At 49.0% G+C, this 26,777-nt stretch overlaps 1 protein-coding gene and 1 long non-coding RNA gene across 2 annotated transcripts in view; one reads left to right on the top strand and one right to left on the bottom strand.

Annotated features, from left to right (window-relative positions):
- Positions 1-26,777, top strand: part of Ark2c (arkadia (RNF111) C-terminal like ring finger ubiquitin ligase 2C) — a 111,323-nt gene that overhangs the window by 17,326 nt on the left and 67,220 nt on the right.
- On the bottom strand, positions 20,968-23,719 carry LOC147999884 (uncharacterized). Its single transcript, XR_015642663.1, has 4 exons — positions 23,019-23,719; positions 22,642-22,836; positions 22,452-22,558; positions 20,968-22,363 (listed from the first exon to the last, which is right to left on the bottom strand). It is a non-coding gene; the product is annotated as an uncharacterized LOC147999884 (long non-coding RNA).

The raw sequence follows: 26,777 nt of genomic DNA, 5'->3' as shown, positions 1-26,777 counted from the left end.
GGCAGACATCCTGGTGGAAGGGCACCCACAGCTCACCTCAGAGGCAGAGGGAGAATCAGGAAGAGGCTTGGGCAAAACAACCCTCACAGACATTGTCCCAGCCATGCCCCACCTTCCAGTAGCCCATTCAGGAATAAACTCATGAATGGATTAACTCACTGACGTTAACACTCTCACCATCTGAGAACCACCTAGCAACCATCTAGGAACCAGGCCTGCAACATGTGGGCTCTGTGGGATGGGGGGTGGGGCCGAGGATAACGCATAACATAGACTAAGCGGGAAGCCCGGCAAGACACATGTGATTGCTCAAACCAATGGTGCTGTTGGCAGGATGGTGATGTTTCTTCTCTTTTATAGGCCCTATGGGAAAAACCCTAATGAGAGACTTGATTGACATCAGTTAGATTGCTTCCTGGGCTTCTTACTTGGTCCTCTTTGAGGCTTTCAAAGAGCATTCTACTTCTGTCGGGTGCCGCATGCATACCAAAGTACACGAACCTCCATGTTTCGCATCTTAGAAACTGGACTCTGCTTTCTAATGACAGTGCAGCCTGGTTTAATTGTCTCCTGAAAGCCTTTCAGTAGTCTGCAAAGAACTGGTGAAGCCGAGGGTCTCGTAGGGTCCCACCATTTTACATCCTTTTCTTAGGGGCCCATCCATACACAAAGCTTCAGGGACTGCTGATCTATTGGCTCTGCAGACACTCGTGGCCAAGTCAGTGGGTTTTAAGAAGTGGGTTTCCTTTTACCATGGTGGTTGGTCCTCATCCATCATGTGTGTGATGTGTGTAATTTGACACCAGCACTTGGAGGGTGAACACAAAGGCCAGAAGTCAGACGGTCAGGAGGTAAAGTTCTGGGGTCCCTTTGAGGTCCAGTTGCTTCTCCTCTCTCACAGCCTAGAGGGTCTTGCTGGCTCAGGGGTGCATACCCTCTTTCTTCTTTACTGTTTACTCCCTAAGGAAGATCTCAAGACACTTGTTGAGAAGACTTGGAGCAGACATACGTTCTCCAGAATTAATATTCCAGGGAAAGCACTCACTTCAGCCTTCCTTCTCTCCATAAACTGGCTACCAACCCCTTTCCGTGCCTAGATTAAGTCAAGAGGCCAATCCCCCCAGTACAGAAGACCTAAAAGGGTGCTGTCCCCTCCTTTTCTTGTCCCCTCAGTAACTATGATCTCTAAGTATCTTGGAGTATCCCTTGGTTTCCTCTTGTCCCTTGGTTCCCTGGCCACCTCCTCCATTTCTCTACCCCTCAGGTGCTCAGTTATCCCAGACCCTTCCCCAAACTCAGCTCTGCACACACAATCAAAGCCTCCCATGGCTCACTGTGTCTGCAGGATGCTTCTGCTTAGGTATCCCGATTGACTCTGCCACATTGGGTGCACAAGCATGAGCACTGTAGATGATGATCATGTAACAGTGGCCATGATGAAGATGTAGGAAGGCTCTGCAGTGAGTTGAGGCTCTGCAGCTACTGGGCCAGGCACTAGCCTGATTCTTCCTTGGCAGAGTTTCAATGGCCCTTAGCCTTGGGCCAGGATGAGCTCAACCACTGCTACCCATGGACCAAGTCTTCATCACTCTTACTGCTTTTACTTATCACTAGTGTTTACTAAGGCTGTACTCTGCCAGGAACTATTCAGAAGCTGAAAAAGATGTTGCCTTATGGATGCCCATCCATCCATCCATCCATCCATCCATCCATCCATCCATCCATCCATCCATCCATCCATCTGTCCATTTGTCCATCCATCCATGCGTACATTCATTCACTCACATATTCTGCAAACATGAATTGCAGCCTCTGCCCCATTCCTAGCATGTTCTAGTGTTGGGGATGTAGCAGTGGACAGTCCTGATTTTTTGGAGTTTGCTCTCTATTGGAGAAGAGAGCAGTAGTGTGTCAGAGGTCACATGTGACATTGGTGAGGAGGTGGAGAGAGATACTTGTGTTGTTTGACATGCTGGGCTGGTCTTATGCTTTGATGCTGTGTTCACTGGAGCCCTCAAGTTTCAGGCAAGTGCACGAGGGAGACTTATGGACATCAACAGTGAGCCTGGGATCCTGTCAGAGCGTGATGTGATGTGACTAGAATGGACACTTTGGAGGGTAGTATATTTAGCTTTCCATATCAGGTGGTTCCTTGCCCAAGGATTCGAACGTTCATTTCTGTTGACAGAAATGAATTGGGAAACATGTTCTTTCTGTGCTAAACACAGACTTGTATTTCTTGTCACTATTCCCTGAACAATGCAATTTAACAACTGCTTACACAGCAAATGTGTACTTATTGATATTATAATCAAAAGGGGATTTGTAGCACTTAGGAGGATGTGCCTGGATTATACACCACTTGATACTTGGTCTTGAACATTGTTGGGGGTGGGAATCTGAGGGGAATCTTGGGACTGAATCCTCAAGGAATATATGAAGGACAAGCCGTGCTCCCCAATCACATGAGTGCATGTACACACACACACACACACACACACACACACACACACACATATATATATATATAGTGTGTATATATATATATATACACACACACATATACATGCACGCACATATATATATAATATATATATATATATATATATATATATATACACATATACATGCACGCACAGTGGACCTCATGAAGCCTCCTTTGATTCCAGCTGGAGACACCAGTTGTGGATGGCTAAGAGGGTTGTAGGTTTCTATATCCTCTCTTTGAACTCCTTCTCCGGGCCCTTCTCTAAGTCCTTAGAGTTTTCTTACCACGTGGCCTCCTCCTATAACTTCTGGGTCTAGATCTTGGTCATTTCTAGTCATGATGCAGGTGATAGGCTTCACAGCAAGGCAAAACTGGGACTCTGGAGGGTGCAGAGGTGTCCTCCTGAGCACACGTGGCCTCCTCCTATAACTTCTGGGTCTAGATCTTGGTCATTTCTAGTCATGATGCAGGTGATAGGCTTCACAGCAAGGCAAAACTGGGACTCTGGAGGGTGCAGAGGTGTCCTCCTGAGCAGAGAAGAGCCTTAGGGGACCAGCCCTAGCTGCTGTGCTAGGGCCCAATTGCAGACAGTGGGCATTTGCTAACTCCCATGCCCTCCCATCCCCCTGCCCCCTCGGCTCCTTTCCCAACATCCTTTTATCAAGTACCCAGCCCGGCATGAGGCATGGCATGGAGTTTAGCAGAGCTTAGTCTCATGGAAGTGACAGTGAGCTCATGTGAACACATTGTGGTAAGGATGACCTAATCTTGAAGGCTATGCTGGAGGAGGCGGCAGTGAGGATGACATTTTCTGACCTTCCCAGAATTCTCTGTGATTGTGAAGGAACTTCAGAGGGCTCAGGATCCTCTCTGTTAAGCCTTCAGTCTTTCATTTGCTCTCACTCAAGAGCACTGGGCTTGAAGCCTGGGGTACATGGGGAACAATACTCCCCTGATGCTTGCCGGGCATCACTTGAGAAGGAAGACATCCATCGTCCATGGTAAAGACTTAAAGACTGTTTTTGTTTGTTTGTTTGTTGTGGCAATTAGAGCAACGTTTCACAAACTGTCTTACAGTAACAGAGATTCTCTCCTAGCCCTGGAGGATCATGGGCTCAACTCCTTCAGTGGCCCTCAGTCTGCTGATGCTGATAGTCCTTGGGTTCCTTGGGCCCACAATGTCCCTGTGTCTACCTATGTCATCACGTGCGTTTTCTTGATACCTCTACTGACTGTATGACAGACTCATTATTATGATCTCACCTTAGCTGATTCCATGCGCAAAGATTTTATTTCCAAAGAAGTTCTCATTCACAAGCTTTGGAGTATGACTTTGGCGCACCATTCTTTGGGGGCATTACGGTCCAACCCACTACAAAGATAAATAGCGCAGACTTGGGAGTGAGGCAGTGTATGAAGATAGGGAAGACTCAACAGAGGGGGTATGGGCCCCAGTAGGCTCCAGGAAGGGGAACTGCCATAATTTGGATAGCTGAGTGACACAGGATGGTGAGCAAAGTGAATGTGAATGACCAGTACGGTTAGAGATGCACAAAGTTCGCCCACCACAGGAGCAGGCTCCTGACCCCCGCAGAGCTGCCTACGAGAACTGTAAGTCAAAGACACTGAAGCCACAGAACTTAGGAGCTGCCCTTCATCCTGCAGGCCACCCTTGTAGGAGGCATCGTGATATGTGTGTGCGCATGGCACAAGCATGCGTACATGCATGTATGTACATGCATTTGCAGTTAAAGAGAAAAATGAGTGACTGTAGCCTGGCCTGTTGGTTGACCTGAGAAGTTTTACCGAAGCCCAGAGCCTCTGGTCCTTGATATTCTCCAAACACTCAGGACTATTTCTTTCTTTCCTTGTTCTTGCATGGATACACTTCTCTTCAGTTTCCTTCTCGTGTGTCTGTGGAGAAACCTGGGTGAGTGGAACAGCTTTTATCCCTACACTGATAGCCCTTCCTCTGAACGTGCTCTCAGAACCGTGCTTTTGACTTAAAGACCACAAGTTGAAAGATTCTATCAGCCACCGTACTTCCTATTCTTGTCCCTGAACAGCTCCAGTCACTGCCCCTGCATCTAGCCCACTGTGGGCTCCAGGCCTGGCACTGATCCTGGGCGAGTCCTATCCCTTCCTGGGTTTCGGTTATCCTCTGCGAAGTAGGGGTAGGAAGAGCCACCCAAGGCTTGCATGACAGAAAGAGCCAACGACTATGAGAAACTGGCATTGTGTAATGCAGCTTTGTGCTACATCTGAGTGTTGGCCCAATGATTCAAGTGCGATACCTGGGCCCGGGGACTGAGCCAAGGTGGACAAGCCTGGCTGCCCACTACCTACATGGGTTATGGTCGGTCTGCCTGGAAAGGTGAGTCTTAGGTAAGCAATTTACAAAGTGATTGAACTCTACAAAGGGGGTGTTTGGGCAGCTCTTGGAGGACGTAAAGGAGGGGCATATCAAGAAATCTTCCCGGGAACATGGCACTGGAGGTGGTGACATTAATGATAGGAGAACACTTCTCAGCAGAGGCTGTACTATCTGGGTGGTTGGAGCTCCTGGTCTCTTTGCCCATGATTAGAAATGAGACCATCCGGGAGTCTGGAGCAAGGACAAAGTGAGAGCTGATCTCAGTCTAGAGCTATTCTACCCAGAAGAACTAGCATCTAATAATTCTATTTGGTGGAAAATGCAGTTCATTTTACCAAAGTATGTAGGGAAAAGTTTGTAAGTTGCAAGCTGGGGCTGGTGTGGTATTCCATATGCTGGCATTTCCAGTGTTTCCTCTACTTCCATGGTCAGCTCTGCCCTTTTGAACAGCCACTCCCAAAGTCACTCATGATCACGATGGCCACAAAGGCCGCAGGTGTTAGATTTGTAAATTCTTCAGCATTTTTTTTTTCAGGAATGAAGGCATTTCCTAGAAAGTGTAAGCACCATTTCCCCTTAAACCCTAATGGGCAGGTTGCAGTCACAGTTAGCTGCAAGAGAAGCTGAGAATGCGTCTTTACTTTAGACATTTACGTACCTATAATGGTGGTAGGAGGGAAAGAAATACGTCAGGGGAAATCCAAAGCCTCCACCACGGTCACTGATGAAGTACTTCAGGTGACAAAAACTGCTCAAAGTCCTGACAGCTGGAGATGCATCGAGAGTCCATTGATTGTTTTGCTCAAGCCAGGATGTCGCACTCAGGTGGCTGAATTCTCTACTGAGGGTGTTGGGAGGCTCTCTGACGCTAGGATAAGAGCAGGGGTCCTGACGTGTTTGTGGATACCCATCATGGAAGAACACAGAGGATGGTCTCTACGGGGGACTAAACTACAGGTCAGAGAAAGCAGTATTCTTGTCTGCAGACTACCCCAGGAACTTGGGGTTCCTAAGGAAAATGCAATTGGAATCTGGAACCTCACAAACACATTCTTAAAACTCAAGCGGATCGCCTTTTCCTCAAAGAAAGTTCAGTAGCAATCCTAGTTTTCCAACCCAGCCCTCCTTTCTTCCTTGTTGGGGAGAAGAGTGATGTATAAGACAGAACCATGGAAAGGCCCTTATCCTACTAGGGAAGTTGTCAGTGTCACTGGAAAAAGGAGATCCAGCTGCCATGATAGAGTCCCCTAGCCCAGGCGTCCTCACCGTCGTCCCAACAGGCTTGTGTTTTCTGACTCTCTTGAGCCCACAGGGATCTTTCTGGGGGTACCAGGAAGAGCCACAGGGCTCACTATATAGGTGAAGTCCATGCGTGTCCAGCTTTGGGCATTCCTGGGGACACCCTGGATTCCAGAGCTTTCAGGGAGCACAGTCTTAGCTTCACAGCATGGTCTTTGTTGTCACCTCCTAAGGGGGCTTCCATGGTCTCTTACATCTGGATGACGGATTAAGCCTGCAGTTGCCCCTTCAGTGAGCAGCAAGATAAATGGAACACTGTTGGGAAGAGGGCCAATTTACCCAAGTCCTTGTCACCAGATGTCAACACAGGTGGGGTGTAAGCGTCCTTTTTCCTGATACGAACTGGGAGGGCTTTTCTATTTCCTGTATCCCATTGCTTCTGGTCAACTTGGATCAGGTATTGGCTTCTAGGTACCCTTAGCAGATCTGGATGCCCTGAATCAGACACTTCCTTCCAGCTCCAGATGTTAAAATATATCACGTAGCTATGCTCTGGAGAATGAAATTTCAATCCAATCCCTGTACAGTTGCTTTTCTAAACAAAAGAACAAGAGATGTTTTGAGGTTCTTACATTTAAAATGGCGTAGAAATGATTGTATGTGTGGACACGTGTATGCGTTCTGTGTGTGCGTTAGTAAGATTGGACTCGGAGTTATAGGCACGTAGCACAATGTTCTAAGGACCCGTACTGTGGATAGGCAATGCTTCTTCCTCCCCTGGGCTAGTTGCTCTCCAAGGTGTCTTAGGACCTTTGCAAATATGGTCATGCTTATCCCATTTCAGCCCTTCCCATCCCTGTTCATGCTATTCTCAGTGTTGCCATGGACCACACACGATCAGCAGAAGGAGGTGAAACAGGCCACAAGCTGAGCCAAGCTCACCTCCTTCAAGTACAAGTTAGAGACCCTGGAGACCAGTCACCCTCTCCTCTACTGTTCATTTGCTCCTGGGTGACACTCCCTGTCCCTCCTTGGTCCTTAGAGTTCTGCAGTAGCAGGAAAGGGGGTTGGGTGATACACTCTTGAAGATCCCTTTTAGCTCCAATTTCCATGATCCTATTATCTACTTCATGCCCCGTTTCCCCACTTAAAGAAATTAGAAATAGAGCAGCATTGAAGATAATAGCACATTTGTGTCCCTGAAGGATTTCAAAGGCATTTCCAGATCTCAAGCAAAATGGAGCTCGAATTTGACTATGGTTGGTTTGCTAAAGGCAAACCTCCCAGCTCCGTTCATGAGCGGAGTGCCGCAGAGACGCCCTGGGTTTGCTTGGGTCAGGTCCAAGATAGGGAAACAGATTGGGGGCAAACAGTAGCTTCTCTCCAGAGGCAGTAGCCTGGCCTCAGCAGGCCCTTGGGATGAATTCTTGGGAAAGCCAGTTTTCCCCATAAGGTTTTAACATGCCAGCTTTACGTGCCAGCTAGATGCTCTTAAGAAATGCCTTTCTCCAGAGACCTGACATAAAGGAGTGGGTTGAAGGGTCCTGTGGAGGCTTGGCAGGTCACAGGAGCTTTGAGCTGCTCTGCCAAACCCTGGGGTTCCATTTTAGATGTGATGCTTGTGGCCCAGGGTTTAGTTTTACTAGGAACCCTCAAGGATGATATAGAAGACACTCAAATACGCAGTGGCTCAGCCAGGCCCCTCTTGTTGAGCAAAGGAAAGCCCCCCAAATGTTAACTATTTGTACACACAGAGAATGTAAACCTTGGCCACCGAAGCTTGGGAGACTTGTGTCATGGGAGCTCAGTGTCCACACCAAGTTTAACACCACTCACTCACTCTGTGTTCAGAGTGTTTCACACCAAGTAGAACTCCACTCCCTCTGCATTCCAGGTACTTCTGATCAAGGTCAACCCCACTCACTTCTATGTTCAGAGTGCTCCACTCCAAGGTCAACCCCACTCACCTCTGTGTACAGAGCGCTCTACAGCAAGGTTAACTCCACCTATACATCTATTCACCTACTCAGTCACCAGGTACTCAGTACATATGGCCAGGGTGCCCACTCTGAATCCAGCACTGGTCTGGGAAAAGCAGTAGCAAACACAGCCATCACCTAGCAGGAAGATCTAAGTCTGGAAAAAGGACCTCCGTGTCCTGCTGGAAATAAGAGGTTCCCTAACACTGGCTGAGAGCCCAGTCAAACTTCTGGGATTCCCACCAAGAGGGAATTCATCATATACTTAACTTCCAAGAAACAGGAAGTAAGTGACCAATCAAAACATTCTGAATCTTCTAAAGAAACAACAGGAAGACACAAGCAGAGTGGATGAAAGGCTCCTGCCAGGCTGCCTGTCTGCTGGGCGACATGGATGTCTTTTTACAGTTACAGACTTTGGCAAGTCTGCCAAGGGCTTCTCAGGATGGTTAGTTTCTCATTCCACTAGCTCAATCCTGATTCTTCTATTACTGACTCCCATATCTCCCTCCTAGGAGTTAGGTAGACCAGATGACCCCCGATGTTTCAGTCTGCCTTTTTGTTTTTTTGTTTTTTTGTTTTTTTTTTTTAACACTTTGGGATCTGAGTACCAGTTGCAGGACTGCATGCATGGGTAATGGGGAAGGTTTGTCCATGGTAGTGGCTCGAAGGGCAGTGTGGGCTTCTGTTTAGAAAAAAAGAAATAAGCCCTAGTTCTGCTCATTTGTGCTAAAGCCTTGGCTTACAGTCAGTTACTGAATAGTAGATAGGTTCATTAGAACCATTGACTAGAATATTCATAATCGGATTGTTCACTGCAAAGGCCTTAAGCTCACACTGCACAAAACTTCTGATATGGAGAAAGTTGTTTTTGTATGGCATTCGGCAAGGTACTTTACCAGATTGGTCTAGGTTACTGCAACTTGTGGCTTTATACTACAGTGAAGACCCATCTGATTCCCTGGATATGAGGCTAGAGGCAAGTTCTCAAGCATCCTATTCAATGCTTAAAACAAGAAATCATTTGACTTCAGCTAGTCTTGGCGAGGGACAGGTGTGTTATTTTCTTTTCCTGTGTATCTCCGTCCTCTATTCATATCCAGTCTCTCACAAGGCCAGTTACTTTTGCAAAATTTCTCTCTTCTATACCTCTTTTTCAATGTTTCCTCCATTCTTCCCCTTTGGTTTATACCCAGCTCAAATGTCACCTCTTCCTGGGACTTCTTGAGGAAAGATACTTTTACTTGATTGCTACTAGGGTATCTATTTTGATGCGCAGGAGTTTGAGAACCATTATCTGAGGCCACGGTGTCCCTAGATGTCACCTCCTAGGCAGCACTTGTGGGACTTGTGGAACTTGTTCAGCATGTGGATTTCTGGGCCTATCCTCAGAGCTACTGAGTTAGAATCTCTGAGGTGGCACTTGAGAACCTATTTGGACATTCTAATGCACACTGCTCTAGACCTTTTTTGCTTCTTTGAGTCACTAGAGACTGTATCTGATGAGAGAAATTCTCCCAGTGCCAAGTCTATTAGAATTCACTAAGTGGGCTCATTCTTAGAGAGAGAGGTTGTGCCTCTATTGTCTGTTGGGCAAGGTGGACTTGGTTTCCAGAGACTTAAACAGAGAACAAAACATGTTTGATAAAACATTGAACTCTTTGCCCATGTCTTAGTTACTTTTCTATTGCTCTAATAAAACACCAGGGCCAAGGCAACTTATAAAAGAAAGTGTTTAATTTTGCTTATGGTTTCAGAGGGTTAGAGTTCGTGATGGGGGAGCAATGGAGCAGCTGAGAGATCACATCTTGGTTGACAACCATAAGGTTGAGAAACTGGAAATGGTATGGGTATCTTTGAAACTTCAAAGTCAATCTCCATTGACACACATTCTCCAATAAGGCCACGCCTCCTAATCTTTCCCAAGCAGTTCTACTAAGGAGGGACCAAATACTCAAACATACGACTCAAACATATCGACAGCCGTTCTCATTGAAACCACCATACCCCATATCTCTGCCTTCTTTCTTTCCTTCCCCCACCCTAAATACCTATGGTAACTGAATGGGAACCCAGACTTTCCCAGGTCAGACACAGGAGAACGAATATGCCTATAAGTTCTCCCAGACTCCTTATGAGCCAGGGGTACACATTATCACCTTCATCAAAACCTGTCGTGAGTTTTGCCCATGTCCCCATTGGCAGTACAGGAGAAGCCACATGAGCTTTGTTCTAAGGCAATGCCTCCTGCTTTCTAAGGACAACTTCGTAGGGGATGAGTCTTGTTCTGTTTCAGGGATCCAGGTAGCGGTGTGTGTACCACAGCTGTCTGTGAGGTCTGAGTAATGACTGGGATGACAGCATGGAAACAAAATGCCCCGATTCAAACCCAAGCCTTCTGGGACTAAAGAGTCCAGGTGTTTCCTTCTCTGTGTGTGTTCTGAGAAAACATGTTTTAAAACTGCATGTAGAGACAGCATGCAGTTTACTGATAGCCTGTGAGCTGCTTAGAGAGTCACACAAGATGATATCCCTGAGGGGCTAGGTTGAGTCAGAGGCTGCTTACATTAGACACAGTGGGGAAGCTAGGCTAGAAGAGGGGTTTGTGGAAGCCTGGTATATACGTGCATACATGTGTGTGCTCGTGTGTGTGTGTGTGTGTGTGTGTGTTTGCACATGTACATGAGCTCATAAAAGGGCTTGTGTAAAGGACGGCAGCTGGAGAGACTTGTGTGTGAAGTGGGCCGAGGTGGGGAAGTCCCTGGGAGTGTTTGAACATGTGTTGTGAGCGCTAAGGGAGGTGGCAGGTGCCTCAAAAGGTGGCGGCTGATGTGGTGCTTTAGGTGTGCAGGGTGGGATTCTCCTCCCCTAGCAACCAGACCACAATCCAGCCAGACCGTTGGCCTGACGACCAATCTTCATTTAGATGGGGATGGTTCTCTAGTCACCAGGTCTGCTTTTCTCCAAGGACTTCAGCTTCCAGTGGACAAAGTCAAACTTCCCACCCACCCTGCATCTCATCAAGATGCTGGGGAGCCTGTGTCCACTCTCCTCCTGTCACTCTCAGGCCTCATCTGCTGCAAACAGGCGGAGTAACCCCACCCCCACCCCGCTCCCGCCCCAGGGGCAGCTGTTGGTGATCCGCAAGCACAGGCAAGCTTATGCTCACATTCTGGATTGGGAAACGGCTTGACAGTATCTTTGGGGACAGGGAAGACTCTTGCCATTGTAAGACTTCCCTCAAGAGGAAGGAACTGGGAAAGGCCTTGCTGTTCCTGCTCCAGCAAAATGTCTCTTTCCAGCGTTGTCTCCAGCCTGGGTTCCCTCCTTCTCTTTTGAAAAAACTGAAATGATAAACAATAACAAAGCATGGCTGACTATAATGGACCAGCCTTGACTTGCTCAGCGTGCTTCACATCCATCTTCATAACATTCTCCACGGAGAAGGAGGGAGACAATGTTACAGAGAAGGCCGAGGAATGGCTCATTGTCTTGTCCAAGATAAGACAGCTAATAAGGAGTGGAGGCAGAGTTTGTGTGAAGGAGATCCGTGTTCAGAGGCCATGGTCCGGGCTGGCTTTTCATGTAGCCCTAGTTCTGTGAACCGGGTGTGTGTGGTGGGAGTGTGGGTGTGTGTGAGTGTGTGTGGGGGGGCGGATTGAAGAGATGAGGTGAGGCTGGGAAAGTTTACTCTCTGACTATTGGTATAGACAAAACAATCATGTTCACACTGGCTTAGAGAACGGTGGCGTTCATGGAGCATTGTCAATGCAGGTTCTGGGGTCAAGTAGGAATTTGGGACAGGAAAGGGGAGATATTTGGGAGGGAGTGGGGAGACCAGCAAAGGCAGGCATGGATATAGGAAGTTCCTAGCCATCAGGAGAGACAGTTGCAGGGAAGGTACAGGGGCACAGAGCTCAGTGAGTGGGAAGGGTAATACAGCTGGGTGGATGGGTGGAGCGTCTGTGTGGGGGTCTGACCATGAAACAATCTGAGGGATGTCACAAGCCCTTGCAGGATCCTCAATTACACATGCAAAACTCTGCAAATGCCTTCTGGGTAAGGGAAAAGTTGGAGGGAATTAGATACTTTACAAAGATGTGCAAACAAAAGGCTTTTAAAGAAATGGTAGGTTTGGTGATATGGGCATATAGCCCCACCTGGTATTGATCAGGCAGCATAGCTAGTTTACGGAAGTGGGAACTGAGAGATGAAATCATGGTTTGGGGTCCCCTCCATGAAGTATTGCTGTTTATCTGAAAGCCATGCCCTGGCTTTACACGGGGTTTGTTCCCAGTGGTACAGATGGGAAAGTCATCATTGAGCCAGAGTCACAGTCAGCAAGGGGCAGATGGGGGTGGGATTCTTTTAGCAAGGTTGCAGAACATGTGTTCAGAGGTGCATGGTGGGAACATGTGTGTCAGAGGTGGATGGGTGGGACCATGTGTTTCAGAGGTGGATGGTGGGAACATGTGTTTCAGAGGTGCATGGACGGAACATGTGTTTCAGAGGTGGATGGGTGGGAACATGTGTTTCAGAGGTCAGAACATGTGTTTCAGAGGTACATGATGGGAACATGTGTTTCAGAGGTGCATGGTGGGAACATGTGTTTCAGAGATGGATGGTCAGAACATGTGTTTCAGAGATGGATGGGCAGAACATGTGTGTCAGAGGTGGATGGGTGGGAACATGTGTTTCAGAGGTGGATGGTGGGAACATGTGTTTCAGAGGTGGATGGTGGGAACATGTGTTTCAGAGGTGGATGGGTGGGAACATGTGTTTCAGAGATGGATGGGCAGAACATGTGTGTCAAAGGTGGATGGGTGGGAACATGTGTTTCAGAGATGGATGGGCAGAACATGTGTGTCAGAGGTGGATGGTGGGAACATGTGTTTCAGAGGTGCATAGTGGGAATATGTGTGTCAGAGGTGGATGGTCAGAACATGTGTTTCAGAGGTGGATGGTGGGAACATGTGTTTCAGTGATGGATGTGTAGGAACATGTGTGTCAGAGGTGCATGGTGGGAACATGTGTTTCAGAGATGGATGGGCAGAACATGTGTGTCAGAGGTGGATGGTGGGAACATGTGTTTCAGAGGTGCATAGTGGGAATATGTGTGTCAGAGGTGGATGGTCAGAACATGTGTTTCAGAGGTGGATGGTGGGAACATGTGTTTCAGTGATGGATGTGTAGGAACATGTGTGTCAGAGGTGCATGGTGGGAACATGTGTTTCAGAGGTGCATGGTTGGAACATGTGTCAGAGGTGGATGGGTCGCCCATTGTGGACTCATCTACTTGTTCAACAGCTGTGTGTTCTAAACTGACTCACAAGAACTTATCTGACCGTTGCTCATTTTTGGAAACTGCACACTGAGCCTTGGATGGGCCGGGTGGGACAGGGTCGTAAAGAAACTCTTGTGCTCTTAGGGCAGACAAAGGGACTGCTGCTGTCTACCTGAAGTCTACTTGAGGCAGTGCTGGTGGCCGGGGTTGTTTCGGTAGTCATGATATGGCACGCCTCAGCAGTGCCAGCTTGGAGGCACCTGGGCCTTCACATGGGTCTCCCCAGAGGGCACTGATGGAAGTCACCCAGTATTTGGCTGCTAAGCCGTGTAAAGCCACAATCCACTCACTGCATCCTTAATCATTCATTCTGCGCCTTCTTGCCTGGCTGCTGTCATTCCTCAGCTGGTGCGAACCTGCCACCACACCCCCAGAGCTCCACGTGGGGACCCAAAGAAATAGTGGTCACAGTGGAGCCTGAAAGCAGTACTATATGACATGACAGACACCCTTGTCATGTGTCGCCACTGTCCCCAGCCAGGCTGTCCCCTTCATGCTGTTTAGCCTTGTATATCTGGAGAGACACAAACCTCTTTCCCTTATTCTGACCTTATACTGCAATGCTGTTCCATAAAGACAGCACCAGGGTACAGGCGAGAGAGTCACCCCTCCACTTCCTCCTTCTTTCCCCACAACCTCCTAACTACAGTGATGGAGGAGACCCTCCACTTGGGATTTTGGAGTTGTGCGTGAGTGTGTGTGTGTGTGTGTGTGTGTGTGTGTGTGTGTGTGTGTACGTGTGCACATGTGAGATAATCAAAGAGAGACATAGAGAGATTGGGAAAGATATATAGAGACACACAGAGACATGCATGCATGTTCATACAAACACACACACAAAGAGAGAGAGAGAGAGAGAGAGAGAGAGAGAGAGAGAAAGAGAGACAGACAGATAGAGAGACACATAGAGAGAGAGAGACAGAGAGACAGAGACACAGAGACACAGAGAGAGACACACACACACACACAGAGAGAGACAGACAGACAGACATAGACAGACCCAGACACAGAGAGAAATGTATGTATGTGTGTTCATATGTGAATGTAGGATGTGCAAAGAGTGGTCTAAGCGTCAGTAGTGACAAAAGGACACAGGGCTCTTTCGTCTTCCCCACCACACACACTAACATGAGCAGAAGAGATTCTTGCCCTGATTATGAGGCCTCTGGAAGTCTGTGTTCTCCTCCAAGGCCTCCCAGGACCTCAGACCCTTGAGCTTGGCAGCACGTTTCTTGCCCGTGCCCTAGTGTGGCTACAGTGCTTGCTAAGGTTCCATTCACACCCTTGTGCTCAGAGAATCCCAAGAAGGGTGACCAGCCCTCCAGGCACATGATGAAAGTGAGGCTAGTGAGGTCGACTACAGTGAGCTCTCTCCACCCTTCTGAGCCCCAGCGCCCTCATGTCCTGGGGCAGAAGGGCTGGGAGGGTTGGGTGTATACAGGGAGTGAACATCCTTTCCTCTGGTGCCTCTGGCCATGGATACCCCACTGAGAGTGATGTGGCAAGAGAGAAGACACAGTGCTCTCAAGCCCTGATACCATGAAGCCGGATGATGGCTGAGTACCCGAGGTAGGGGTGGGTTCCATGATTCTTCCGGAGTCTCAGCCTTCCAACAATCTCCACGGGGATAGAAGGAGCTATTCACTGCGGCACACACAGTCATGCTGGGCTCAGAGTAACTGGATGCCTGAGGGAGCAGAGCTGGGGCTTGCTGGGCTCCCAGTCCCTGCCTGTGCCCGAGCCCTCCTGACAGCTGCCTGCTTTCCCAGAAGCAGATGGATGGAGGCTCCCACAAAGGGGCTGTGGCACCCTGTGCTGCAGTTCCCATGGTAAGTTCAGGCCCCTCGTGTTTCTAATTACTCCTGGTGTTCTTTTCTTCCCGGGAGCGCAAGCTGGGAGGGCCATTCTTGTCACTCTGTCCCCTGTGTCCCCTCCCCACCGAGGACAGCCCATCTCACAAATAAGAGCTCCGGCCACTGGAAGCTTGCAGGGGTCACTAAAAGACTTGGGCACTGGCCAGAAGACGTTTAGTTCATTGAGATGGCCATATTTTTACTGTGGTAAGACATATAGAATGTATATCTGGCGTTTAAAACCATGTTAAGCACCACAATTAGAGGCATTAAGTACATTCACACGGGTTGTACAACGCTCCCTGCCATCCATCTCCATATATATATATAATGTTTTAATTACCCCTCCCTCGCAGCAAACTTTATTCCACGTTTTGTCCCTGGATTCATCCACTCCGGGCCCCTCATAGATGTAGACCCATATAAGAGTCTAATGCGTGTCTGCCTCATTTCTTTCAAGATAATGGCTTCAAGGTGCATCTGTGTCACAGCAGGTGGCTTGATGTCTTTTCTTTCCAAAACAAGGAGTACAACAGCAGAGTGTCTTTGTCGAATTATGGTGTGAGAGAACCCCACATCACAATCTCTGGAGACACCTGGTGGGTTTCTGCATTTAATAGTCCACATGGCCTGGAGAAAGGGAGGCAGGCTATTTGGGTTGACCTCGGGTTATGAAGCCCAGTGGTGGGCACTGAGGAGAAACCTCAGTTGCCATGCTTCCCTTCAGCTCTGAGCATTTCCCCCTTGTCCTTGTCCAGTCTCAGGGCCCAGCAGATCCCAGACCATTTTAACTCAACTGAGAGAACTTCAGTGTCCATTGCTTAGAGGACTTGGAGATCTTTCATATGTATCTTGTCCAGGCTGGCTTTCTCGGGCTCTGCCACTCCTCCCACAGTACCTCAGTGTCCCCGAGCTCCCTCAAGCCTTGGAGCCTCCCATTCCTTCAAGGCTTCCCGGACACCATCCTTTCCGGCTCCCGCCATCGCTCGTCGGAAATGCCCTTCCGGTCCTTTCCGGTGGCTCACGAGCGTCGTGACTGGCTTCAACTGCACTGGTGAGCGTTCTGTGTTCACCAGACAACTTTTGGATCCAGGAGTTTCTTGTGAAGTTCCAGGTTGCATATGGGATTTCAGACCCCATGAAGGGCAAGATAGGAGCTGTATTATAGGATAGCACGTAAGGCTGAAGATCTACCGAGACCTAAATTCATCCCAGCAGCCACAGACTGCTCACCCCAAACAGCTGCCTATTGATGGCAGCTCCAGCCCTGTGCTCAGGACGCAGCAGGACAGGTTTAACCCTTGCCCTTGACAACAATCTGTCATTTTGGGGTACTTACTCCATTTTCTTCTGTTTCCACTTGCTCATCTGCAAAATGGGCTGATAACATTTTGGGGATTGGTGAACTCACGTTGTTCAGAACAAAGCAAGGGCCAATCAAAGTTAGCTACAAAGAGCTTGGCTACCAGAGTGTTTCCTACCTGCGTCTGAGGACCAGCAGGCACCCCCATGTGCCCCTTTGTTCCTGACTTTTACCAGCCTAGTGGCAGAGTGGTTACCTGTCAATTCAGTTCTCTCTAAACTAGCTGCTGACATGGAACCCACACGAGCCGGGCACCTTATCTGTGGGCCAGCATGCTTACTCTACAGACAATATGGGGGGAGCCCAGGGCAACCCAGACAGACCCAGACAGAACTTTGCACCTGCCCAGTGACAATGACGACCGTGGGCATAGCGGAGCCAGAAAGGGCAGCCCCCTGTTGCTGTGATGCCATCGATATCCGCCGAGAGCAGTTAGCTTAAAGTAGGAAAGGTTTGCTCGGACTCACAGTTTCACTCTGTGGTTGAGCCAGTTGCTTCATGAACTGGGTGAGATAGAATAACGTGGTGGGAAGGGTGTGGTAAAGGACACTGCTCAGTTCACGATGGCTAGGAGGAGGGGGAGAGGGGCAGGGACAGAGAGACAGAGAGACACATATGTACACACATATATGCAGACGGACAGACATACAGAGACAGACACACACATATACGTACAGACAGAGACAGACAGATACATATATACAGACACAGAGAGACATACATACACAGAGACAGACACACACATACATACATACAGATAGACAGACAGACACAGAGAGACATACACACAGACAGACACACAGAGATATACATACAGACAGAGACAGACACAGAGACATACATAATACAGACAGACGGACATAGACACACAGAGAGACATATAGACAGAGACAGACACAGAGAGACATACATAATACAGACAGACGTAGACACACAGAGAGACATACATACAGAGACATACACACAGAGACATACATACATATATACTATATACATATAGAGACAGAGAGTGACAGAGACAGATACACAGAAAGATATACATATATACAGAGACATACATACATACATACACACATACATATAGACAAGCAGACAGACAGAGACAGGCACACAGAGACATACATATATATACAGACAGACAGGAAGACAGAGACAGACACACAGAGACATACATACATATAGACAGAGAGAGAGATATACAGAGACATAATACACACATACATACATACATACACACATACGCACATAGGCAGAGACAGACACACAGAGACATACATACATATAGACAGAGAGAGATACACAGAGACATAATACACACATACATACATACGCGCACACATACACACACATACATACATACATACACACATATGCACATAGGCAGAGACAGACACATGTAGACGGAGGGGCAAGTCAGCGTTCTGGTTGTCTAGTCACTTCCCTGTTCTCCTGCCCCTGCACACAGCTGCCCTGGAGACCGGTCTTCATCCAACTCCTGATCTCTTGGGGAACACCCCAGATCCTAAGCTTTTCTCGTTTGTTTGTTTGTTTTTTGAGGACCCCGGTGGGACCATAGAGCCCACGCATGCACTGGACTGCTCAGGCAGCCATTTGCCGGATGATGCTAGACCGTGCCCTCATGACTTGGATAGGAATGTCTTTGGAGGCCTCAGTTCAGTTCAGCTGAAGTTCATTCAGCAAGCACCAGCTAAGGGTCACTTACAGGCACAGCACATGAGAGAGTCTAAGTAGAAACCAGCCGTACCCCTCGGGAGCCTCTGGACACTGGGAGAAGGCAGTGATCATTGCTCTGCGATGCGGAAAGTTCTGTGTGCTGTTTTGTCTGAACCCCAAGGCAGCACACAGCCTGACCATGGATTTTTTTTTCTAGTCGTGAACATGCCAGAACTTAAGAAGGGAGAAGATATGTCACACGTAAACTTATAATGTCAAAGCTAGGCACATACATATATACAGACAGACACAGACACACAGACAGACATGTGCCCCTGTGAGTCCAGCGCTCTAGCACCGTGGGTATCTAGGCAGGGAATCAAAGCAAGACCCTCTTTCAAAAAAACTAAAGTGAAAAACTGAACACACTAACCATCCAACCTGGAACTGTCAATATGTACTCTTTACGGGACAGAATAGAATGTTTCATGAAACTAAGACGAGAAAGTGGAGACAGTATTAACATGTGCTCCACTGGATTGCTGGGTGTGTCAAGGAACACATTATGCCTCAGGCTTTGTGCTGGAGACAATAAAGGTGTGGTTTCAGTGAGGCGGCTGAGGCAGGACAAACAAAAGACATTATCTACACAGTTGCAGTTTGTCTCCACCAGCTGGAGACCTTTGCCAGAAGAGAGATAGTAGACAGACTATAGAGTTTGCCGGGTGAGAGTGGGGGCAGGTGGGTACTAACCGGAAGCAGGACTGGAGAGAGGTGACGTCTGAGAAAAAGATACATTTGTAGACAAGGTCTGGGAGGTCAGAGAAGTGAGTAACTAGTTTTGCTCAAGGGCAGAGGCATGGAGGATAGACTTTTCCTAGAGTTGCCATTTGGGTCATTGTGGGATAAATAGGGGTTCACTAAGCAAAGTCTGAGAACCTTTCAGACACAGGAAGTGGTAGGAACCAATAAATGCACGATACATTTAGACAGCGACAGATGTTGGTCCACATGGGTGGGGCTTGCCATGAGCAAGCGCCAGAGATGGCTTTGGTGGCAGGAGGGTTGCTACGGGTGCTGTTAGGCTGTGGGGGAGGAGGTGTGGAGTGAGAAAGGTAGATGAAGTGGATGTGCTGACAACTCACTGAGTTGTTGTTGTGGTTGAGATGACGCCCATGAAAGAAAGCCTTGGGGTTCACATCTGAGCTAACTCTTCTTCCACCTCCTACCAGATTTCTTTCATGTCCCCAGAGACCCCCTTCCCTCCATTCCTCGGTTTGTATCAGGACACAAATTGGTGGACTTGGTGTTCGAAGCAAAATAAAGATGAGAAAAGTGAGGTATATAATATAACAGGGTGGCTGGGTGTTAGAGGATATTTGAACCGGTTTCTAGTTAGGGTGTGACAGCCCTCAGCACACACCTTTAACCTCACTGGCTTGCATACAAACTCTTGTACACACCTTTAATCCCAAACAATGAAGGTAAAGTTTGTAGAAGGAAGCACCCACGTTTGAAAGTGAGGTCTAATTGAGTGGCAGACAAAGTGACGAATGAGAGAAAGATTTGACAGAATAGGACATGCCCAACTCTCACGAGAAGGGAGAGGAAACGGAGGCTACTTAAGGGAGAGACAGGTACAGGAGGAGAGAGCACAGTGGAGTCTGTGGAGAGCAGGGAGTAGCATTGAGAGGGTGAGTAGAGCAGCACAGGGAGGAAGAAGGAAACCGTTTATCGGGACAGTTGTGCAGAGACAGACGGAAGAGAGAACAGGCTAGACACAGGTGAAGACAAAATGACCAAGGGAATGGTAGGAGCCGGAAGATTAGAAAAGATGGCTAGAGTTAGTTTGAGGCCAGGCAGAGCAATTCAGAGGCCAAGAGAGAAGCCAGATTGAATCAGTCAGCTGAGAGAGGAGTCTGAGCCAGGACAGCTGAATGGATCAGCCAGCGGGGGATCAGGAAGAACAGGAAAGGGGGAGCTTACTCAGCGGCAAGTCTCAGAGGCTGAAAACACTCTAGGTCTAGATTGGATTGTACTGAGACTAGAAGCTTCCAGGACTAGACCTAAGTCAGCAGATGGTGGCTATGAGCCTTGGAGAAGACAATTACATCGGGCCAATAAAAGTCACTTTCGCAGAGCAGGTCAGTGCAGGGCTAACAGCCAGGCTCTAAGATTTCTAAGGCTGGCAAACCACAGAGAGACCGATGGTTCTCAACCTGTGGGTCACGACGCTCTTTGGAGGTTGAACGGCCATTTCATGGGTGTCGCCAAAGACTCTTGGAAAACTTTACAATTTGTAACAGCAGGAAAATTGTTGTTATGAAGTAGCAATGAAAATAATTTTATGGTTGGGGTCAGTACAATATGAGAGACTGTATTAAAGGGTCGCAGCATTAGGAAGGTTGAGAACCGCTGCTCTCTACCCTTCCTCTCAACACCCTAGGAAGAGAAGGCTTTGCCCTGCTTCCTGTAATTTCCCATACCAGCCAGAAGGGCTTGGGGACCTCGTGGTCAGGCTTAGTGTCTTTCCTGTTGGAGCATCTAGCCTGTGGTTCAGAGGGACAAGCATTTGAAACCAACTGTAGGTCAAGGCGATGAAGTGTCCGGGACTCAGGCAGAGAGAGGAGGAGACATTAGAGGGCCAGCTGGATATGGTCCCCAGTCCATGTGAGGCTATTTATTTCTTGCCCATCATAAGAGAGCTGCTGGGAGACCACTGTCCTAGCTAGTGACTCAGGCAAGGACAACCCTCTTAAATACTGTTTGGGGGGGCCCAGACCTTCTTCTTACACTCAGCTTGAAATTTCAAAGAACAGGTCAGTTCTGTAGGATGACGTTCTGGGCTTGAAACCATATTCTTTTAGGCTGTAGGAAACCCCGTATCTTCACATCCACTGCTCCTCCTCACCCTTCAGCACATGGGGGAGACCATCCTAGAAAGATGAAGTGCGCTTCCAAAGTCCCACCGTATTTTGGCCAGCAGCACGGTCCTCAGCTCTGTCTGGGACCCTCTCTCTCTTTCTGAAACTCCACAGGATTCTCAGCAGAGGTGGTTTGCTACTCCCTTGAGGAGCTAATGAGCTTCCCCAATCTACAGGGACTTATGGTTTCTGAGCCTTTGAAGTGTCTGAAGCCAAGGATCTGTTCAGGGTCCCTTTGCGAGACACACGGAGGGTACCCTGTATATGTTCCTGTCACTAACCTCTTCTGCAGGAGGTCTCCATGCTGCATGCCTCTGCCTTGGCCCACAGGGCTGGTCCTGACACCTCTAGTGCTTCCCCATCTTAGGTAGAACTGTGCAGATCTAGAATGTAAGCCACCAGCCAAGTCCTTCTCTGCCTTCAAGTCCCTCCAGACCACCAGCCTCACTGAGCTGGGGAGGAGCCATCCTCCTTCTCTGGGGCCTTTAGAAACTGTTTACCCAGAGTGCAAAGAGGGAGACCCTTGAGCTTACACTTCCCTAGTATAGCCTTCCCCCTGCCTCAGTTTCCTCTGATGGAAAGAGGGAGTCTGGGGTTGAAAGGTCTCTGCACACAGTAGCCCTACCTTTCTTTTTTACCGTGGCCATTCTGTCCCATCCTGGCTGGACCTGAGGTGGTCTTGAGGGGACAGTGCTCAGACTGATTGACACAGTCTTTGTCTTCCCTGGGTGTGGGCAGTGTGTGCAGGGCCCTCCTTTGTTCTGAAGGAGGTCCAATGAAGCTTGCTTAAGGTTTCATTGAGAAGTGAATGTGATAACCAGACTCTCGCCCATTCCTCAGAGCCCATTGATGGCCAGAGTGAGGGCAGATGATGCATGCATGGTGTGGGAGCCGGATCAGGAACTGTCCTCAGAACTTCACCTCCATGAACTTTGTCCAAGGACCTGAGTCCTTCCTCTGGGTCTAGGATTCTGTTCTTGTCCACTTCCCTTCTCAGGGAGACACCATGCTGGAGTGCCCCTGTGAATGGGAGCTGTGACTTCTGTCTTCCCCAACATCCAGTATGTAAGATCCTGGAGCCTTACCTGTAGGCCACGTGTCCAGGGCTGGATATTTGAATAGCACCTGCCAAGAGTAGAGAGATGGCAGGGAGCGAGGGTCCCGCACAGGTCCCCTGCCTTTCCTCCTGGTCTTTAGAAACCCCAGAACTTACCCCTGGTGGAGGCGGAAGGAGAGAGGCCAACAAAGACTATGGAGGGCGAAGGCTGCCTTGTGTGCTTCTCTCTCAAAAATTCGATGTACAAAATGTCTTCAGCTTCCCTGGCAGAAATTCATGCTTTTTGACCTCAGACTGGCGGGGGACAGAGGCAAAGCCCTTGGGTGTACCCTCCACTGGGCCTCACCTTCTCAGCTGCGGAAGGACAACGTTGTCTCAGCCCCGCTGGGCTGGGCGAAGAGCACAGAGTTAAGGTGGCGTTGCTCTTCCCACCAGGGTGGAAGGGGAAGGCAAACATGTGATTTGAGGCTCATACTTGGTTCCCCCCTTGACTTTCTGTCCCCTCCACAGTCTCTGAGGAGTTGGGGTCTTCTTATTGAAGCTACAAGAACAATTCTAGATCAATCCCAGAGAACAGTGACAAAGACCATTTTCTATTTCTTTCCCTTGTCCCCCTTCCTGCCCTGTCTCTGCAACTACAGAGCTCACATCCAACCCACAGATCACCACAGATCACAGATCTGCCCCAGCCTAGACCACCAGGGGCACCAGCCCGGTGCTCACTGTGAGGCCTCTGTCAGGGTCCTTCTGCAGGAACAATTCTCCATCAGGTGCCACCTGGAGCAGGTACAGAGACGCTCTGTGGCTCTAGTTCAGCCCAGGTACCGGCAGAGTCCCTCCCCCTTGGCGTGGAGAGCAGGTGCTCCTTGGTCTCATCAGGGTGAGCACCAGCTGTGTGACTGGAACAGAATCTCCTCTGATTGTCAGTCTGGGCGTCCTGCCGAGGGGCTGGCTTCGGGGACTTAGTTTTTAAATGACAGGCTACAAGGGCTTCAATATGGCAAGTTCTGGCCCTTGGGCATCTTAGGCCCCGGGTGCGTGTAGCCCTCTTATCTCCCCTCCTCCTGAGAGAGGGAGACCTGTGTAAACTGGCTATGTTCAGGTCAGTAGCCAGGAGACATAGGGAATGGGCTCATGAGGGTATGCTAGTGTGATTTCCTCTGCCTGCAGGGAAAGAGAGGTGGCGAAGCGTTCATGCTGGGCCCGGGGTGGGTGAGGTTGCCTTCTTGGTGAAGAGAAGACACAGCAGGGGAAGCCTGAGATCCTGAGATAACCCGGCCCTGTACCTGGAACCGCACATACACACCAGCCAGCTTGACCAGCTGTAGTCAGAGACAGAGCCCACCTGCTACTTCTTTCCCTTTAGCTGGGCTGGGCTAAGATCAGGCCTGAAGGATGCTGGGTCCAGGGCCAGAGAACGATGTCTGCAAAGAAGATGATTTAAACTTCAGCCAGCCAGGAGAGGCAGTGGGCGTTAGGGTCTGAAGCCAGAGGGTCAGGCTTAACTAGCACTGAATGCAAAGAAGTCTAATTACTATGTAATTAATCTTATAAATGGGTCAGAGTTTATTAATTAGTAAATAAAGGAGCCAGCTCAGTAATTCTCTTGGTTGAAAGTAAGATAGTTAAAAAAAAAAAAAGGATGCATATGAATACATGCACACTGGGGAAGAGAATGTTAGAATACCACGTGACATTATGTATGAAATGGTTAACAATATCCAAGAGGACGATGAATCTATTCTCCAGTGTCACTGGATGCAAATGGCCGAAGCCAGACCCGTTCTCCACCGACGGCACTTCCCTGTGTGCTCTGGTTCAACTCAGTAGCAAGTAAGTGAACTGCTGTTTGTGGGTTGGCTCTTGGCCAGTCTGGTGGACCCTTTGCTAGCACGACTTTGAAAGGATCCATGGTCCTTTCTACACATTCCTCGTCTGGAGTCCCACTCTGGTCAGTAAAATACTGAGGTCACCTCATGACGAACCAGAGACCATCTTCATATGAGATACTTACAATTTCCCCCGGGGGTGTGTCTTAGAGATCTCAGGTCTTCCTGAGGACCTGCTGGCTGTGTGTGAGTTTGAGTCTGAGTTTGTGTGATTCCTCTTGTTACAGTTCTGGAATTCCTACCCAGAACTGACTGGCTCCTGCTCTCTGTGTTCTTCTAAGCCTTTTGCTTCTTTTTTGGAATGTTCTCATGGATACGTCCTTCAGTTTCAACCGTGTAGACACAACGCAACCCCTGCCATGAGCGAACCCACTTACTTAGGTCTTCTGAGGCATCAGGAGAGGAACATCTAGAAGAGGCTTTCTTCGGTCCCTTTTCCATTGGCTGTTTCTGGCCCATCCCTACCCTTTGCCCCAATTAGGAAATGCCCTTTTCTCTCACAGAGGCAGCCCTAATCAGGACTTCATTCCCTCCAGCTCCTTGCTGGATACCTTGGTGCACTGAGCAGGCAGTGCATCTATAAATGGCGGCTTTTCCCTCCTCCCCCAGAGGTTTCTGAAGTGGTCTCCAGGGACCCCTCAGATTTTCAGTTGGCAAACCTCTCTAATATATCGATTGGAAGATGGCCCAACCAACACTGGCGTGTGTCCTCAAGGGCCCTGTTCACCACGTTGCTGCCAATATTATCCTGCGGACTGGGGAAGATGCTGTCCCAAAGAGGATGTATGATGTCAGGGGCCAGAGGAAGGCCAGTCTCACTCCGAATGATAAGGTTGCTCTCTAGGCCCCAATCCAAGAGCACGGTGATGTGAGTCACTTTGACAGTCCCCTTGGGGAACAGATGGGAACGCTCGTTATCACAAGTGGCTGTAAATACTGACAATACGTTCTCTTGTCTGAAGGGCTCTGAGCACCAGGTAGATTCTAGATTCTGTATGTATGTGTATGCATGCTCACTGTGTGTGTGTGTGTGGGGGGGGTTATGCGTACACACTGAAGAAGGTGATGTTTAACTGAGGACATCACTTTTGAGACTGGAAGATTTTTGTGGACCTAGGCAGCCTCCCCACACCCCAGGGCCCCCCACTTCTGCTCCTTCCTGCTGCCGAGGGGCATGGTGGCAGGAACAAGGCTTGCTTTTAAACGCATCCAGAGAGAGAAAAATCTCAGCACAGGCCACAGGCCTGATCTGGAGGTGTCAGCTCTCACCCCTGGAGTGTGAGCCAAGCGCCCCACCTCCTCCCACAGCTTCTCCATGCCTCCCTCTTGCTCTCCACCTGCAGCTAGGCAGGACCCCCCTGGAGGTAATTAATTAATAAATCAGTGTTCTTCTTCCTGGAAAAGTGATGTTTTCCCTCTGCAAGCAATAAGTGTTTCAGTGGAGCCTGGTGAGGTGTCTAAGGCAGGAGGGGTTGCTTTTATTAATCTATGCCAAGAAAAGGGCATTATCATCTCCAGAAAATGGAGGGCTTCACCGCCTCATGGTGGCAGCTGCAGGGTCCCGGGGCACTGGTTTCATGAGCCCTTTGTCTGCTTCCAGAGCATCTGAATCTCTTCCTCAGTTACTTTGCTAAAAGGGGGTACTGGGGCCGACTCACAGCCTCGTGAGGCCTCGGCAGCAAGTGCGCACGCAGCCCATCCATTTAGACAGGCTGTTCTCGAGAGTGATCGATTGTGGTCGGGTACCCACTCTTCCGCAGTTTTTCCTCCTGGTTCCTGTGCTGGACGGAGCCTTCTCTGTGCATATGCTATCAATGCTGGCACTCCAGCTCCTCTTACCAGAACGTTACCACCACCTTGCCTCTGACCTACATACAGTCTAGTAGTTTACCAGGCACTGTTGTGTACACGGCCTTTCCACTTGAGATGCTGTCTCTCTGTGATGGAGTTGGGGGCGGTTCTAATAGTCATTATTTTGGTAAGAAACACACTCAGAGAGATTAATGATAGTTTTCTCTTCAGAGCAATAAGCACTGGGGCTGGAACTTGAATCTAATTTTCTTTCTAGACTGCTTTAGGTGTTTGTTCTTTTTGTTCTTTTGAGACAGGGCCTGACTATGTAGCCCTGCCCAGCCTGGAACTTGCTTGTACTCACAGATATCCCCCTGCTTCTGTCTTCCACATGCTGGGATTAAAGGCATGTGGCACCATGCCTGACCTTGTATTATGTCTTAACCTCTTATCCATCCACCCACCCACCCATCCATCCATCCACCCATCCATCCACCCACACATCCATACACCCACCCCCCATCCACCCATCCATCCACCCATCCATCTACCCATCCATCCATCCACCCATCCATCCACCCATCCACCCATCCATCCATCCACCCATCCACCCATCCATCCACCCATCCATCCACCCATCCATCCACCCATCCATCCACCCATCCACCCATCCATCCACCCATCCATTCATCCATCCATCCACCCATCCACCCACCCATCCATCCACCCATCCATCCACCCACACATCCATACACCCACCACCCATCCATCCACCCATCCATCCACCCATCCATCCACCCAT

The sequence above is a fragment of the Rattus norvegicus genome, chromosome 18 (genome assembly GCF_021556685.1).
Source record: "Rattus norvegicus strain SHRSP/BbbUtx chromosome 18, alternate assembly SHRSP_T2T, whole genome shotgun sequence".
Taxonomy (NCBI): Eukaryota; Metazoa; Chordata; class Mammalia; order Rodentia; family Muridae; genus Rattus; species Rattus norvegicus.
The sequence above is the reverse complement of the archived record's forward strand: the minus strand, read 5'-3'. Positions and strand labels throughout refer to the sequence as shown.